At 37.6% G+C, this 17,682-nt stretch overlaps 1 long non-coding RNA gene across 3 annotated transcripts in view; it reads right to left on the bottom strand.

Moving 5' to 3' along the window:
* LOC111556365 overlaps positions 1-17,682 on the bottom strand; it is a 140,842-nt gene that overhangs the window by 30,872 nt on the left and 92,288 nt on the right. For 2 of the 3 annotated variants that reach the window (XR_002735842.2, XR_006584955.1), the window contains exons 4-5: positions 11,530-11,662; positions 6,597-6,765 (exon numbers count right to left, since the gene is read on the bottom strand). This is a non-coding gene — a long non-coding RNA (uncharacterized LOC111556365). The remainder of the gene's footprint in view (positions 1-6,596; positions 6,766-11,529; positions 11,663-17,682) is intronic. The other variant, XR_006584956.1, reaches the window with a different exon arrangement.

Raw genomic sequence — 17,682 nt, 5'->3', positions numbered from 1 at the left:
AGAAATTCAAATTATATATGTGATTTCTCTAAAACAAAGTTACCTTTTCCTACAACATGTGTAAGTACTTGGATCGTGTATAATATGTCCATGGTTATTATTTTTCTAAATGAATCCTCATATTTAGATCTTTTCTACCTTAAAGAGATACCACTGTTTCTTTTGTGGTAACTAGTCTTCACACCTTATCTTTTCTAGGGCCTGAAACAGCACAGCTAATGTTGGTATTTTCATGTAACAGATTAATCACTTACCGCAAAATTGGTATAGTGAAAAAAGAACATGCTTTGCACCACAACAGATAAGAGTTCAAATTCAAACCGTATGCTGTACCTGTTGGCTATACTTCATTATGCTGCATTATATTTTCTTTCTAATATACACTTTACATTGAGACAGGGAAACTAAAGGGACCCCATGGAAAAAAACCACTTTTTTGCTCCTTTTCCTGCTTCTATTCTTGCTAGGAACCTGCATCGCCACCTTACACATGGCTTATAATTCAGATAATGTATGTCCTCCTTATACAGGTCAAGGAGTTAATGATTTCTTTGGAGTCTTCCAGGAGCACAATAGATAACATCTAGGGAGTGACCGGATGGGGTCATCGTGAATGTTTTCCAAGCCCACTGACTCACCAAGAACCCTAGCTCCAGGGAATAAGTGACTTATGGAGGACATCTAAACACTCATCTTTGTTCCTGGATGCCTGAGAAGATGCATGCACAGGACCACAATCCTCAGTAAAAACCCCAGACCCCAAGCAAAGATGAGACTCATTCTTCTTACCGTTCCATGTCTTCTAGACGCTCTGTCTGTATCTTCATTCTCTCTGTACGTTCAGTAAACCTTGTTCTCACTTCCTCTTGGCTTGAGTTTGATTTCTGTCCTACACGAAGCCAAGGACCCTCTTGGCAGGTCCTGTGGGATTCCCCACTGGGTCCTTGGACTCAGCCAGCTTGCATCAATATGACTTCATTAATTTCGTCATTTGTAGAATAATGATAATTTGTAGTTTTGTTGAGATGATTTGTAAAGTGCCTGGCACATGGTAGTCCTAAATAACTATGAACTCTTATAATGGCCTTTTAACCAAAGTAACCTTAGTAAAATAACAACAACCCTAATTTCAGTTTTTACAACAACAACAAGAACAGAAAGATATTAATAACACCTGGAATACAAAGCTAATTGTAGCAATTCAGTAGGATTATGTTCAAATTCCCTGGCAAATAATCTTATTAATAATATCCAAAAAGGGAAAGGAAGCTAAATGACAAAAGTAGAAAGAGTAAGAAATCAATTATTAAGTTTAAGGCTAAGAATGCATTCTAGGGAGGGAGTAACCCAGTTTTTATATAATGTAATTGAAATATTGCAGAAAAGCGATCCACTTTTTTCTTCCTTGACTTTTCTACTGGTCTAAGATTCTCTCCTCATTTCTTAAGAAAAACAAAGGTGGGGGGGCAGAGATTAGGATCATGATTATATAAGCAATGCTTGAGAACATTCCTTTCAGAAAAGAAGCAAAGTTTACATCATTGAGAGGAAAAGATGAAGCAGTTTATTTTAAAAAACAATTTTTTTTAATGTTTATTTATTTCTGAGACACAGAGAGACCCAGCATGCGTGGGGGAGGGGCAGAGAGAGGGAGACACAGAATCTGAAGCAAGCTCCAGGCTCTGAGCTGTCAGCGCAGAGCCCGACGCGGGGCCGCGACTCACAAACCTTGAGATCATGACCTGAGCCGAAGTCGGTTGCTCAACCGACTGAGCCACCCAGGCGCCCCAAGATGAAGCAGTTTAGACTATCTGTATTGATTAGGGAGGTTTGGGTTTGCAACATGCTTCACCAAAATAAATTTAGAACCACAAAATCTAAGAGATCCTTATTTGCAGTTTCAGAACCAAAATCCCACAAGCAAAACATTAGAAATACAGGCTTCTCTTTCAAGATGAAAAAGATGACTTGCTTTCCTTTTTTCCCTCCCATTTTTCTCCACCAGATCCTGCCAGTATTTCTCTACTTTTATGTTTTGAAAATAGATTTCCATTGAGGCACACATGAGAAAAAGTCACTTGGTAACAATATTCCTTCTCTGTGTTCAGATAACATGGGGAGAAATATATGAAAATACGGAAAGTGTTCCTAGACTTACAGAGATAAACGGATTGGAACAGTATCCACCCAGCACGAAAGCGCCTCTTAAGCTGAACAGATCATCTTCTAAGGGTGCCTGAGGGAATTCATTCTCCTCAGGACTCAGGCATGCTCTCATACCAATTAAGATGATGGACTGTTTATTTAATAAATTTTCCGATTGTAAAAGAAAGTATATATTATGAGACAACAAATTGCTAGGGCATGTTTTTATTATATTATAAAAACCTTTAAAACACTTAGTGACAATAGGAAATGGCTTTTTGCCATAATTATTTTGAAGTTGTGCTTACTTTATTCTTCTGGCTGGCACACTGCAGTATTTATAAGAGACTTGCCTTAACCTGTGGGCAATTTATCAGCAGGAAGGGGCTTACAACAACAAGTGAGTGCAGCCTTTTACAGGAAGAGATTACCAGCATCATTATTAGCAATACTTACAATATTACTTAGTGTAATAAATACGCTTATTTCCAAACTGATGTGAGCAAAGACAATCCCTGTGCTGAGGATTCAGAGGTAGGATGCTGTTATTCGTTAGAGATCACATTTGCATGTGGTTTGGGCCAAGTCATGCAAATACTTCTTTGCTCATCTTTCTGGTTTTAAGTATTTGGTAGCCAATTACTTGACTGAAGTGAACAAAATCCACTCTTTCTGAATTACCCAAACTCAATAAGAATGAGGGCTAATTCTGATTGTTTCTGAATTACCATAGTTAACCACTCTCTGAAAATTAACCATATGGTTCTTTGTCCAATCGAGGATAATGTTGAGAATGCCTGGGGACCTCAGACAGAATTAACCTGGGAGAACTAAAAGTCAGACTATTTCATGCAAACTAGGCCTTGTCCTTTTTTTTTTTTTTTTTTAATTTGAGAGAGAAAGACAGTGCATGAGAGGTGGGGAGGAGTAGAGGGAAAGAGAGAGAGAATCTTAGGCAGGCTCCACGCTGAGCTTGGAGCTTGATCCCACCACCCTGGGATGATGACCTGAACCGAAATCAAGAGTAGTCCGTTCAACCGACTGAGCCACCCAGGTGCCCCTAGGTCTTTTGTTACTTTTGTTATGTGTGAAGCAACTTCACTTATATTTCCTTAACTGCCTCCTCTACTAGTTGATCATGTGAATAAAAATTAGGAACTTTCATCTCTATCACTTACTGTTTGTGCAACATTAGGCTCTCAAGTCCTCTAAGCATCTCTTTCCTCATCTTTAAAGTGGCCATAGTTTGGGGCGCCTGGGTGGCGCAGTCGGTTGAGCGTCCGACTTCAGCCAGGTCACGATCTCGGTCCGTGAGTTCGAGCCCCGCGTCGGGCTCTGGGCTGATGGCTCAGAGCCTGGAGCCTGTTTCCGATTCTGTGTCTCCCTCTCTCTCTGCCCCTCCCCCGTTCATGCTCTGTCTCTCTCTGTCTCCCAAAAAATAAATAAACGTTGAAAAAAAAATTTTTTAAAGTGGCCATAGTAACACAGTGGGTGTCATATAGAAAGGTCTGCTTGGGGTACCTGGGAAATTGCAAGTACTCTACTGATGACAGAGACTATTATCATCATTTACCTTGAGCATCTTCAATTTGGAGCTGTTGGTGATCTCATTGAGCAAACTAGTTTATGAAGGTTGCAGTCATAGCAGTTGGCAAAAAGGTAGGAGGTAAAATGTGGATTGTGTTACCATAGGAAATGTTCTTATTTTTGTGTAACATTAAAATACTAGAGAAATTAAAAAGAAGAAAACCCTATCGATGCAAATAAAACACTGGGAAATTCCCATTGCTTTTCTTCACAGGCTTACTATCGATGTATTTCCAATACCTGTAGAGAGATGGCCCTTGATAACACAGCAAGACAAGGCAATGCTTCACCATCACCAATACTAACATCTTTTCCCCCACTCCCAGGTGCTCAGCTTAGAGCCTCACTTCAGCCTGCCCTTCTCTTCTGTTCTGAAATTTTTTTATACATTGGCAGTTTTGAATATCACCTTCTATTTTATATATGCTTTTCTTACATTTCCAGCCTCCAACATTGCCAGCTCTAAGGCCATGGACCTTAATATCCCTTCCCTACACCCCGCAAAACAAAAAACAAACAAAACAAAACAAAAGTTCTATTTTAGACTTTTTCTCATTTCTACCCTTTCCTGCTACTTCTACAGTAACAGAAAAATCTGTCAGAAGCAATAGCTTCATGGTTAAGAGCATGACCTCTGGAATCAGAGAGACCTGATTGTTATCTGAATCTAACATAGTCCATATGGTGATGTGGAAATTTATTTAACTCAAGTCTTATTTCTATCCATAAAATGGAGGTGGTTAAAGTGCTTCATGATTAAGTAGAAAATGCATGACTTAACAAAATATGTAGTGTATAATAAATGCTCAGAAAATATTAGCTATTTTTATTGTACCTGCTTTATGCTTTAGCCTACTCGGTTCTCTGCTTAACAAAATGATGCCTATTATATTTCACATAATCAAAGATTCCACCAATTTCAAGATATATCATTACATTATATACTACTGAAGTGAAAAACACTTTCGTTATCTGAAATATGAGACATTATAGATTATAATACATAACCTAATTTTAAAGATGTTAAAATATAATTAAAAATGTACATTTTAGAATCAGTAAATCTAAGGCAAACATGTTCAATGTTTAGATGCGTTAATGGAAGCAAAGTAAAATATCCTTTCTTAAACTTTGACATGCATAAGAATCATTTTAGAATCTTTTTAAAATGCAGATTATGATTCAGAGAAATTAATTTCTGAATTAGATTCTCACTCTTTGATTGAGCCTGGGATTTTACACTTTTAACAAGCGGCCAGGTAATGCTGACGAAACTGGTTTAGGGTCCACACTTGAACAACAAAGAAGTAAAATTCTGGCGTCCTAGCTAAAGGTCATTTTCTGAAGATAATGTTTTCAATCAGAATGATTAAGAAAAGTATTTCCAAACTACTTGCGCCCCATACCAGAAACTTCCCTCATTTTCTACTACTCATTTCTCTTTGTCTGTCTGTCTGTCTGTCTGCCTCTCTCTCTCTCTCTCTCACACACACACACACACACACACACACACACACACATTCATACATGTGAAAACACAGTGAACCACTGTTAACTTTAGTTACAAGATGAACTGTTTTTGTAGATCTCTTGATTTGTGTCAGGGTGCAAACATTCTCCCTTTCTTAGAACACACCGGGAAGGAACAATGCACAGAACAGAAAGGAGAAGTTTATTTGAACAATAGCCTCTTGTTTGGTATTCTAACAGAATGCGAGGTTTATCTGGAACTAGTCCAGTGAGGGTTAGCAAGAGTCCTTAGTGTTTGGGGGAAGATTTTGCTGCTGGTGTTTTATTTGACCAACAGATGGCAGTAGTGGTCTCTCTCTCTCTCTCTCTCTCTCTCTCTCTCTCTCTCTCTCTCTCTTTTATTCCTTGTTGCAGTAATCAGAAAATTGAAGCTAACTTGCTCATAAGATCCTTCTAAGAGCACTCATCAACTTTTTCTAGGTTCCTTGCGTTCTTGGCTGATTTCAAAATGTTATCTCACTTTTTGAGCACTGGACCACTTAATCACTCTTATAAAATGTAACCCTATTTTCAGGAGACATGCTACCTACCAAATCCATATTTGCCTAATTCAAATGGAAAACCAGGAGACCGTGACTGTCTCATTTCCAATATGCATAATTTTTTATTTTACGCATCTGGATATTTTGGCTACACTAAAAATGCATTTATTTAAATTAAAAAAAAGAACTCAGAGTTTTGAAAATTACTTATGTTTGCAAATGAGCCAGAGTAAATCATCTTACCCATCTTCATCAAGATCCAATTTTTAAAGCCGTGCAGTTGTACATGTCAAGGATATCCAACATGTTTCTATCTATAGTGTCACTGAGAATATTTATTTGGTTAGTAAATTTTGACATGATGTGTATCTGCCGAAGCCTGCTCAATACTCCTTTTTACAAACCTTCTATGTACTATTTGGCAGAACTATATTTGAGTATCTTTCTATGGAATTTCAGTTAAAGGATGTGAAAGAAAAATCCCTTGATCCTCATTGTTCTGTAAGAGGGTAAATGTGAAAAAAATTATAGTTTGCTTAGTATTCTTCTTTTTGCTTTTAAAGATTTGATTTTTAAGTAGTCTCTATACCCAACGTGGGGCTTGAACTCACGACCCTGAGACAAAGTCGCCTGCTCTTCTGACTGAGCCAGCCAGGTGTCCCAAGCATTCTAAAATTATAAACATTTATGTATGCATAACTATTTTCTATTTAACAGCTACCATTTAACTACCACATGTCTAGTCATCATAATTTACAGGTTAACCTTAAGTTTAAACTCAGAATATCATTAATACACTTAGATGCATTTTTATCTCTCCCATAAGTAATCAAATGAATCTTTATAATTCACCTTGATACCTTTGCTCCTTGTTACTTGCTGTAATTCCTGGTCAGAATTCAGAGTTAGAAGAATTTTCTTTCTTACATTTTCTATGGGTTCATTTCAGTCATCTGTTTTGCAGTCACATTTGCTTTTAGACTTAACTCAGAAATGCAGATAACAACATAATATTCATAGCCTGTAAATATTTAAAAATGGATGAATTGAAAAACTTAATACTCTTCCCGAAGTTATGACCTGGACAGAATCATGACAGGGGAGGGTGTTGTTACTCATCATTTCTCAATCAGAAAGCTGGTGATTCTGCTAATAGACAGTTTAGAGTTCCTACAGATCTGAAGATTGGATTGCCACTGATGGGGATAGAAAGGTCATTTATCAGCAGCTGTCACTAGAGGCCTCTGTAGTCACTTACAGGGCACCTTCTGGGCACCACACTTTGGAACAGTTCTTCAAGAATGGATCCTCGGCATGTGTGAGCTGAACCTAGCAGACTCTACACTTGTCCCTTCCCTCCTAAGTTTCCCCAAATACGCAATCACACAAAAGGCTTATTCTCTTATTTTCTCCTTCAACAAGGTTAGGTGACCCATAAAGAAGAGCTCTTTTGTTTATCAAATGTAAGCATTCAGTAATCCAAAGCTCTGTATTTAAAAACACAGCTGACTTTTGGTCAAGATGAGGACCAAGAACACAGGAGAAATCTCCTTTCCATTCCTACTCACATATAAAATTGCTAGATGTTAAAAACATTTACAAACTATACAGCAAAACAGTGTGGGGCAGTATTTTCACTTTAAGTTTAATTGCTTTTATATCAAGAAAAAATATGCTAATAGTAATTGGAATGTAAGAAATAACTGCTAAATAAACTTAGATAAGAGGAACAGCCTCCAAAAAGTATATCTATATTAAGTTCCTTTTACAAAGATATCAGACTATTTATTTATTGTTTTAAAAAATTTTTAATGTTTACTTTTGAGAGAGAGAGAGAGACAGACAGAGTGTGAGTGGAGAAGGGGTAGAGAGAGAGAGACACACACAGAATCCAAAGCAGGCTCCAGGCTCTAAGCTGTCAGCACAGACCGCGATGTGGGGCTCGAACTCAAAATCACAAACCCTGAGATCATGACCTGAGCTGAAGTCGGATGCTGAACCAACTGAGCCACCCAGGTGCCCCAGATAGCAGACATTTATTAAGCATTATCATATTGATGTTGTGAACATGCCAAGAAATAAGTATAGAGTAACTCATAGTCAATATAAAGTAACATAAGGAAAAAAAGTTTCTTCAACAAAAAATATCTCTCTACTATCCTGTACCTCTTCTGACAATTTTATCATTCAGTTTATTAGTGTTAACTGTAGCACTGTGTCCTCCCCAAGAAAGTAATGTTCTCAGAAATGTTACTTGTCCCCTAAGTAGCTATCACTTGGGAAGGGTATAAACCAGTATAAACCAGCAATTAATAAGTATTCTCAGAAGAATACTTCTGTATAATAAAAAGAGTAGAATCTTAGAGAAATGATTCATAGGACAGGTAAGTTTGATTCAGAGAAGGAACTAAAAACCATCCATAAAGCAGAAGTGGAATGAACCAATGTGAAGACTTCAGATCTTTGATTCTTAAAATATTTTCCTCGGCTCAAAAAGTTTAAATCTTTTATTTGATTCAGATAGGCCAATAGAGAGAAATTCTATAGAATTGCATTTGTTTGCACTACTAAGGGCAACATAGTTAACTACTCTTAGGGACAATTAAAGGAGACCTGTTCAACTCAACAGAATAATTGCTAGTCTTGAAGGTAGGGTTACCAAATCATTTTGCAAAATGCCTATTACAGATACTCACAGATCTTTGGAATTATTGGTTTTCTAGAACTATACTTTGTCTCATGAATTATTTTGATCTTTAGTTGGCTAGGGTTCCTAATTTCTTATAGTTGTGTGTGTGTGTGTGTGTGTGTGTGTGTGTGTGTGTGTGTGTGATGACATAGACTATTGTAGATTGTTTTAATTTTAACAGTAGAGGGTAAGAGCTGCATAGTAATTAAAATTTAGGACATATACCTTATAGTTAAAATATAAAACATTCATATATCTACTGCTAGGACAAATATATACATCATGTCTTCTTTCCCTACCTCTCTGAATTTGAGTCACTTAACTAAAAATATACTATAAAGCTAGCCAGAATAAAATTCTTGAGTTATTTAAAAAATGTATACAGAACTTCATTTCAAAAAATGAAACCATGTTTGCAAACCCCAATTTTTCCCTTGTAAATTGAATAATTAACTTATTGCAACTTCTTTATTTTTAATTTTATTTTTTCCTGGAAAATGAGAACATGTAGGGTAGACTGATCTCAGGGCCCTTTACTCTCCTTTGTTGAGTGGTGGTCAATCCTTCTGAGACCCCTCCGGTCCCAGGAAACCAGGCAGCAGAACAAAGGTATAAAGACTCAGAGAAATGAAAGACGTCCAAGAGGAAAGTGTGAACACAGTGCAGAAGGAAGGATTACCTAAGGCAAATATGGGTAATCTTCTAATCAGATATGGGGTGACTATGTTCCCCTCATTCTAAAATTTCATAAATTTGTTAGAATCTACATTTCGATTTTATTTAATGTTGCGCTTATGCTTTAGAGTGTCAGATTATCTGTGGATTTAGAGAAAGGAGATTTACAGTTTAGGTCAGGAAAGTTAAAATGGACTTCGATGAAGAGGATGCTGTAAAACACATTTGGGATTGAACTACACAATAACATTAAAAAAAAAAAACTCTGTGCACATATATGTAGGTAGTTCTAAAGCTTTATTTGTATACAGAGAGATGAACAGAATGGATGTTATTGAATGTTTAATTACTAGTTCTAAGAAATGCAGCACATTCTATCTCTGCGTGCATAAGGAAACTGAAGCCAGAAACTACAACATGACTGTTATTGACACCATCAATCCCAGAACTGTATTGCTCAGGGCCACTAAGGACCTCCAGTTCTCAAGTATATTTTACATATAGTTTGACATTTATCTCCCATGGATAGTGAATCCCTTGGGCATGGATTGAGAAAGGAAGCATATGAAGCAAGGATTTTTCTTGTAAAATTCCCATTTGTCAAAGACAGAAACAACTGTGTGTTGTAAAATTTACTTTGCTTTAGAAACTAGTCAACAATGCTCTCATATAAGCATTTTAATATCTGCTGAGTGAAAATATAAGGCTTATTACCTTAATGAACAAGATTCAAAAAAAATCTCTTTAAGTAAACGCTTATAGTATCGAGAAGCTTCTTGCTACAAATAGACTTGAACTTCAAGGCTTCAGCTATAACAAAGAATTTGCAAGAACAGTGCATTTTATTGATGATGTGAGAATTTAACTTTAATGTCAACTTAACATCTATCGTGGTAATTAGAAAATACAAAATGAAGGTAATTATGGAGAAAAAGGCCACACAGAGAAGTGGGTAGGCTGAGGTGAAATTAAATCTTTCCCTGTCATTTTCTACCTTTTTTTTCTTTTTGGGGTAGCGAAAGTGATAGAAAGGAGAAAAGAAAAATTGCAACTCCTTATTCACTGACAGCTAATAGGTACTTTTATTCTAATTGCACATAAACCCAATTAATCTGGAAATATTAAAAGGTTTTTCATTTGTTAGGAGAATTCTAAAACTAAATGATTTCAGAAGAGCAGTTCTTTCAGAAGAACTTGTGTAACAGTTCATTAGGGTTATTATTTGGAAAGGAAGGACTGAAGGGAGGGAAGAAAGGAGAGAAGGAGGGGAGGAGAGGTATGTCTAGTAGGAGACTAGGTGAGTGTGACAGCTTTCCCTGGAGTATTGTTTTCTCTCAGGCATAAATCTCCAGGACTAGAAGTGTGATTTTACACTATTTTGAACATACTACTGAAAAGACTCTCTCTGCATCACAAAATCAGTAAGAGCCAACTTCGAGTAAAGAGCAGGTGAGAGCGTTGTTTAAGGATTTATCTTCAAGAGTGCAGTGCGAAACTGTATTGAGATAGGGGCTTTTATTGTGAGAGTATCTTATCAAAGGGATGTCCTGTTGGAAAGTAATTGATTTTCTCTTCCTCAGGGAAAGAGCACCCTCAGCATGAGCCCAAATGCTTCACCTTTGAGCAGATTATTATGGCCCTTATTAATTATGCCCATCTAGACAGGCAAACTTGCCCTAGAGTAAATTCGTAAAAGGATCTTTTGTTTGCCTTAGCAAACCAGCCTGAAATTATGGTAGTCAGAGCCTTGGGGACGAGGGCACTCAGCTGATATGAGGAACATGAAGATGGGTCCTCCCTCCTTCCCTCTTCCCCATCTCCATGCCCCTCCCCCCATAAACACCCAAAGAAGGCTGAGGGAGATGAGACTTGAGGCTTGGCCCTAGCACCAAATCAGAAGAGGCAGAAGCATGGACTGAACCCTCCTGATACCAGCCTGAATCCCAGAAGTAGCAGGGGCTGGTACCAAAAGTGTTCCTCTTCAGAAAGTTGCACACACAAAGGTGATTCATGACTTCAAGAGTCTTGAGCCAGCTTGACCTAACATAACTTACACACGTTAGCCTCTTTAATGACTACTGCAGCCTGACAAGGGTCTGCCCCTACCCCTCAGGTAGCTCAGACCACACAAGTGTGAGCAGTGGAATAAAAAGGCTTAGAGGACCCTGGCCTCTGGGTGGGAGAGCTCTCCCCACAGAGAGTAGACACAGGGAGCATGCAAGTTCCCCTAGATGGTGTGCTTTTAGGGCCAACATTTTGCCCCGGCCTCTGTACACTGGGAACAGGTTATAAAGAAGAGTGTGATGCTTTACATACCAAACTTAGAGAGAATTTATATCCATTTAGTTAACGTAACTAGAAAAGGCTGGATTGTACTTAGGAGCAACAAGAGATGGAATTGAAAGCCCTTGGGGCTCTGACCTTTCTGCCTCCAGCTCTGCTGCTTCTGTGCGACGGCTTCAGCCTCACTCTCTCCCATGAGGCAGTTCCTTTATTCCATTTTCCAAGCTTTGTCACACAGGGAAACTGAACATCATTCTCCCATCTTTAAAATCTAAAAGACAAATTCAAAACTCTTTTTTTTTTTTGTACGTTAATTTTCCTTTGCTTCATTTAACTCCCTGTTAAATTCAAAACTCTTAAGAAAGAGCTCTGACTGACCTTGCTTGATTTGCTTGATTTGTCCTTGACCTAGGCACGCTGACGTTCTGGGCCAGCAAATGGTGTATTGTAGATAGTTGTCCTGTGTATTCTATGAAGGTCTACCAACTAGGTATCAATAGCACCCCCTGTCCCTGTCCCCCAAATAGGCTGTGCAAACAAAAATGTCTCTAATATCACCAAATGCCCTCTGGTAGACATAAGTGTCCCCAGATTGAGAACCATTGCTTTAATCACCGTGGTCAGAAATATAGGATCACATTATATCAGAGTAAAGCAGTGAGGTAGGGTTGCGAGGGAATATCAAATCCTTGATTTATTGTAAACTAGGCGCCACTCCAATTTGAGTCTCTTGTATACCTCAAGCATCGTTGCCCTGCTTTTATCACGTAGCTTCCTCTGAGCTCCTGTACTAATACATTCCCTAGTCTTTGCTGTCCCTTGGTTATCTCATTACCATGGGCGGCTTTAAAAAATTTGGGTGGAGTGAACACTAACAACTAGGACTAGGCAACAATTTTCATAATATTTACTCAAATTGAAACACGATAGCATGCAAATTCAAGCAATTTATTTCAAATGTAACATACGAAAAATCATTAGCCATAACTGGATTTATGTTTTAATGTTTTCCTTTGATAAGAGGAAGAACAAATTATTCATTGTTTTTCTATTTTCTTTATATCAAGGAAAATAAATTTTTCATTGGTTTAAAAGGGGAGCTTCATAAAGCCTACTACTTCTTATAAATGTGAAGGCTAAGTAAATAATTGTGAATGTTTCATAGAATAAATAACGATATGGGTATCTATAACTAACTAAACATGCTCACATATAGTTTATATGTTATTTTACACATTAGGACATATTTATTAAGTACATTTGCAATATTCTACCTGATTTCTTATTCACAGACACTACAATTGAATCTTAGGAGTCTACACCATATCATTTCACAGTGTCTATTCATTAGGCCTTGTGACTGTGAACATGATAAGGTATAGGACAAGGTAAGCATGAAAAGTCGGGATCACTGACTTTATAGAATCAAAGGGAAAAAAAAAATCTAACCCACCCGAGAAGGACTCAAAAAATGATCAGAGCATGTATTTTGTCCTTGAAATTTCTGCTATTCTTTTGATTTATAAGCAGTCCGAAGAAGAATCCTATAAATTAAAACATATACTCCTGCATCTTAATTTTCATACACACCCCAGAGGGAGATTTACAGTCAGTCAAGACCTACTCCATCATAATTAAATTGTACTTGTCAGCTTTTTATTGCTATTCTTGGAGATAAATCCTTATCTTAGAGGTTCCCACAGTGATTATCATCATGGCCTCTTGCTTTTACCGTGGAGAGGGGATTCTGACAGGACCGTAACTCCTGGAGATTTTGTATGACTTACCTTCAGTTTCATCTCTTCATCACAAGACACTAGTGTTTCATTAACTAAAAAATAATCTGATTGCTTTGGTTCTCCAGAGTTTTTTTTTTTTTTTTCTCACTCTCTTTCCATCCCTCCCTCCCATTCATATTTCTCTCCTTCTTTGTAAGCAATAAAAATCACTGTTATTTCTTTCTTAAAAATAACTTAAGTATAGGGGCGCCTGGGTGGCGCAGTCAGTTAAGCATCCGACTTCAGCCGGGTCACGATCTTGCAGTCCGTGAGTTCGAGCCCCGCGTCAGGCTCTGGGCTGATGGCTCAGAGCCTGGAGCCTGTTTCCGATTCTGTGTCTCCCTCTCTCTCTGCCCCTCCCCCGTTCATGCTTGGTCTCTCTCTGTCCCAAAAATAAATAAACGTTGAAAAAAAATTAAAAAAAATAACTTAAGTATTATTGACCTTGTTTATAATCACATGGCTTCCTGTTCTACTGGAAGTTTAATGGAAGTTTGCCCCCATCTAACCTTATTTGAAAGTAATAAATATTCTTGCTATAAATGTGATGGTCTACAGGGAGGGAAAGCATCCTCAAATCTAACCTGCCCTTCACAGGAATAAAACTACCAATGCAATCCCTTAATTCTCTTGTTTCTCCCAACAGATTGTTCTTTTTAAACATAATTTAGATATAATTTCTTAGAGAATCTCATGAGAGAATTATCAAATGATCCTAATCCCAAAAAAGCTCATGTTCATAGATCCCACGAACGAGGACTTCAGCCTATCTTTTGGGTGGACACAATTTAACCCATAACAAATGTTATCTCATGCTGATAATTTAATAAGGGCTTTCTGTAAATCTCCTTAGCAATACTCTTTCTTCTACTAATTTCTTGTGGGAATCCAGCTTGAGGAAAACAGAAATGTAAATTAAAGTTATTTGCAACATTATTAAAAGGATTATTTAGAAGGGACCTAAAAGTTAAAAAAAAAAAATGAGGACTGATTAAGTACTTTTGGTATTTCCCTAGGATGGAATATTATAAAGTCACTAAAAATGATATTTACCATTTTAAAATGTTCAGAATCATAAAGAGGTTGGGGAACACTAACAAATAGTAATTAGGTTACGTTTTCTACTATGAAATTAGCCCCAAATAAAAGAAAAAAAAACAAACAAACACAAACTGTCAAAAACAAAGCACCATGGTGAGTAAATGAGGAAATGGGCTTTACGCTGCTGAGAAGAATGTCAGGTGCTAAAAAGCTTCATGGAAGGTCACTTGGCAATACATGTTGATGCTCTAGCAATATTCCTGTCTTCAGTTTATCAATTCCATTTCTAAGAATTTATTTTACAGAAATAATCTTGGGTACTCACAAAAAGTTATGCATGAGACTATCTACTGGAGTTAATTGTATTGAAAAATTATGATCTAAATATTTAGCAGCAGGAGATAGGATAAATAAGTAATAAGACATCCAGATAACAAAATACTATGTACTCAATGACATGGGGAGATGTGAGGCATACAATTTGAAGAGAGAAAGAAGCAAATTACATTTCTATAACTGTAAATCCCACCTACAAGGGTCAAAAGGGCTATAAGCTCATCAAGCAAGTATTAAGAGTGGTGATATTGTAGGGCCTACTCAGTGCCCTTGTGGATTAAATAAATTAAAACAACTTTCTGGGCACTTGGGTGGCCCATTTGGGTAAGTGACCGACTTCAGCTCAGGTCATGATCTCACAGTATATGGGTTCGAGCCCTGCATCAAGCTCTGTGCTGATAGCTCAGAGCCTGGAGCCTACCTCTGTTTGTGTGTCTCCCTCTCTCTCTGTCCCACCCCTGCTTGTGCTCTGTCTCTCTGTCTCTCAAAAATAATAAACATTAAAAAAATTAAAAATAAATACAAATAAAAAAGAAAACAACTTTCAGAAGTATATCATTTGCTTTCTTGAAGTAGTTCACTGACTCAAAATGGATCTTGTCACCATTTTAATGTTGGAGATATTTTTAGCATTGGAATAAATACTTGAAATATGTTGATACTCAGAAGTGTGGAGGACCTAGAAGGAAACTTTATTTTCTTTATTTTCTCCTGTGCTCTAAAAGACACATGGAATTCAGTCAGGAAATCAGAAATAGGATTTTTATCAGTTTAGTCTTTACACATAAAAATATATATAATAATACAATTCCAGCTGGCATTTAAAAAAAAAAAAAGAGATTGTTCAGTTGCTAAATATCTGAAAGCGTGAAAAAGGTGTTTTATAAAATAAATGGAATCCGTAACAAAGTAAAAAAAAATTATATTTAAAATATGTGAGTTTAAAAATTGCAAAGGGTTTAGGGTTTGGAGTTTACTTGAGTAAAAAGTTGGTGACATGTGAAAACTGTTAGGATATTTTTCTTAGAAATAACCACAAATTGGGTACTGTGCAATATCATCACAATGTTGGAACTTCTTTTCTTGCTCTGTTGAATTTGTGACTCAATTATTATAATTCCCAATATTCTCTACTTTATTTTTATTCTACAGCCTTTTCTGTGTGGTCACGGTCTTAACACTGCTCTCTCATTCGAAGGCACGTGAGTGCCAAATGAACTTCAAGAACTCCTAAGAAGACACTGTTACACTCTTATTCTCTGTTCCTTGCTCTTAACTAACGCAACCCTTTGTATAAAATCAGGAAGCTGGCCATATATATTTCAGGACAAGCCAGAAAAGATCTCAGCAGATCCCTAATAGATTTTCACACTCACAAAGGTTTATCTTATTTTTTCCAACAATTTTTTTTGTGGGCATTTGCTGTACATTTAATGTGTTTTTTTTTTTTTTTTCATTTGTACATCTCCTTTCATAAAATAAGAACTAGAGGTGAGCCGTTCTCATCGAGCTTGTTAACACTGATTCCTGGCTTAAACTGTCCAGTGAGATTTTTATGCTTACAAGAGGCTTATCGCATTTCTCCCAACCATTTGTCTTATGGCAGTTGGTTCTTTGCCACATGGGCCTTTCCATAGGCTGCCTCACATCACGGCAGATGTGTGCTTCTGAGGTAAAGCAATCCCAAAGAGAAAGTGGGGAGAAACGTTCCAAGGTAGGAGCCACGGTCTTATCATAACTTCATCTCAGAAGTGACATCCCATCACTTCTGCCATTTTCTGTTCATTAGAAGTAAAGCAGCAAGTCCAGCCAACAGTCAATAAGAAGGAATTATACAAATGCGTGAATTCTGGGAGAAAAGAATCATTGGGGCCTGCCTAAAACACCATCCAAAGTTTGAGAGCACTGTTGGGTGGTGTGCAAAAATCAAACAGTCCAGGTAAGTCTCTAAGGAGATATTTATGTGGAAGTATATTTCACTGGATATATGTTAAGACCCAGGTGGGGGACTGGCCCAAACCAAGTGTAACTGGTCACAGAATGGGCATTGGGAAGAAAGGCTCCTGTGTCTGGATGACTAGACGAACACTAAAGAAAATACAAACCTAAGCCCAGGCCTAGAACCAGGCACAGAGAGGAGAAGCTGTGACCCAGAAGCCAGCTTAGAGTCCATTTGGATCTGCAAGGTAATCTTTGTTTTTTGGGGTTTTTTTTTGTTTGTTTTTTTAACGTTTATTTATTGTTGAGACAGAGAGAGACAGAGCATGAATGGGCGAGGGTCAGAGAGAGAGGGAGACATAGAATCTGAAGCAGGCTTCAGGCTCTGAGCTGTCAGCACAGAGCCTGACGCAGGGCTCGAACTCACAGACTGTGAGATCATGATCTGAGCCGAAGTCGGAAGCCCAACCAACTGAGCCACCCAGGCGCTCCTGCAAGGTAATCTTTCTTAAACTCCATTGCTTTAGTTCAGGAGATGAGTGAAAAAGGAGACATGAATCTGGGAAACTTCATGGGCTCAGCTCCGAGAACTAGAAAAAAGCAGGGCTGAAATAAACCACAGAACAGTGGTTCTCAAACTTTGTTTGGTATCACAATCACTTGGTAACTTCACAAAAATGCAAAGACCCAGGCCTGTGTTACTTTAATAAGCCTAGCCTTTGTATTTCCCTTTAATACTCTAGATCCTTCTGGTACATACCAAAGTTTGAGAGCCGCTGCCTTAGAAGGACTACTTGTGTTCCCCAAGGAGTGTGCCATTTACTTATTCATGCTAATTAATTCACTAAATTAACAGACTAGCATTACACTCTGACACAGTTCATGGTGAAAATATGAATGTGCATCCTTGTAGGCAGAAACAGAGAAAAAAGATGGTTATAAATAAAAGCATTCCAAGGAAAAGGCCTGTACTTTTATGCTGGAGGAACAAATCATGGCTGGCACTGATTAATAGATTCTGCTCTCTCAGGCTGACAAAATGCAAAAGAATTTTCTTTGCCAGAAATAACAAAATGGACACCAAAGCCAGCATCTGGAAGTCATTCTTAAAGAAATATGGTACTAGCTAAAATTGGACTGGCGGGTCAATTTCTATTTACCCATTTCACTGGTCCATGCCGACTAAAGGTTAATGCAA

The sequence above is a fragment of the Felis catus genome, chromosome C2 (genome assembly GCF_018350175.1).
Source record: "Felis catus isolate Fca126 chromosome C2, F.catus_Fca126_mat1.0, whole genome shotgun sequence".
NCBI classification, from domain to species: Eukaryota; Metazoa; Chordata; class Mammalia; order Carnivora; family Felidae; genus Felis; species Felis catus.
Note: the sequence above shows the minus strand (reverse complement) of the source record. Positions and strands in the feature narration are given on the sequence as shown.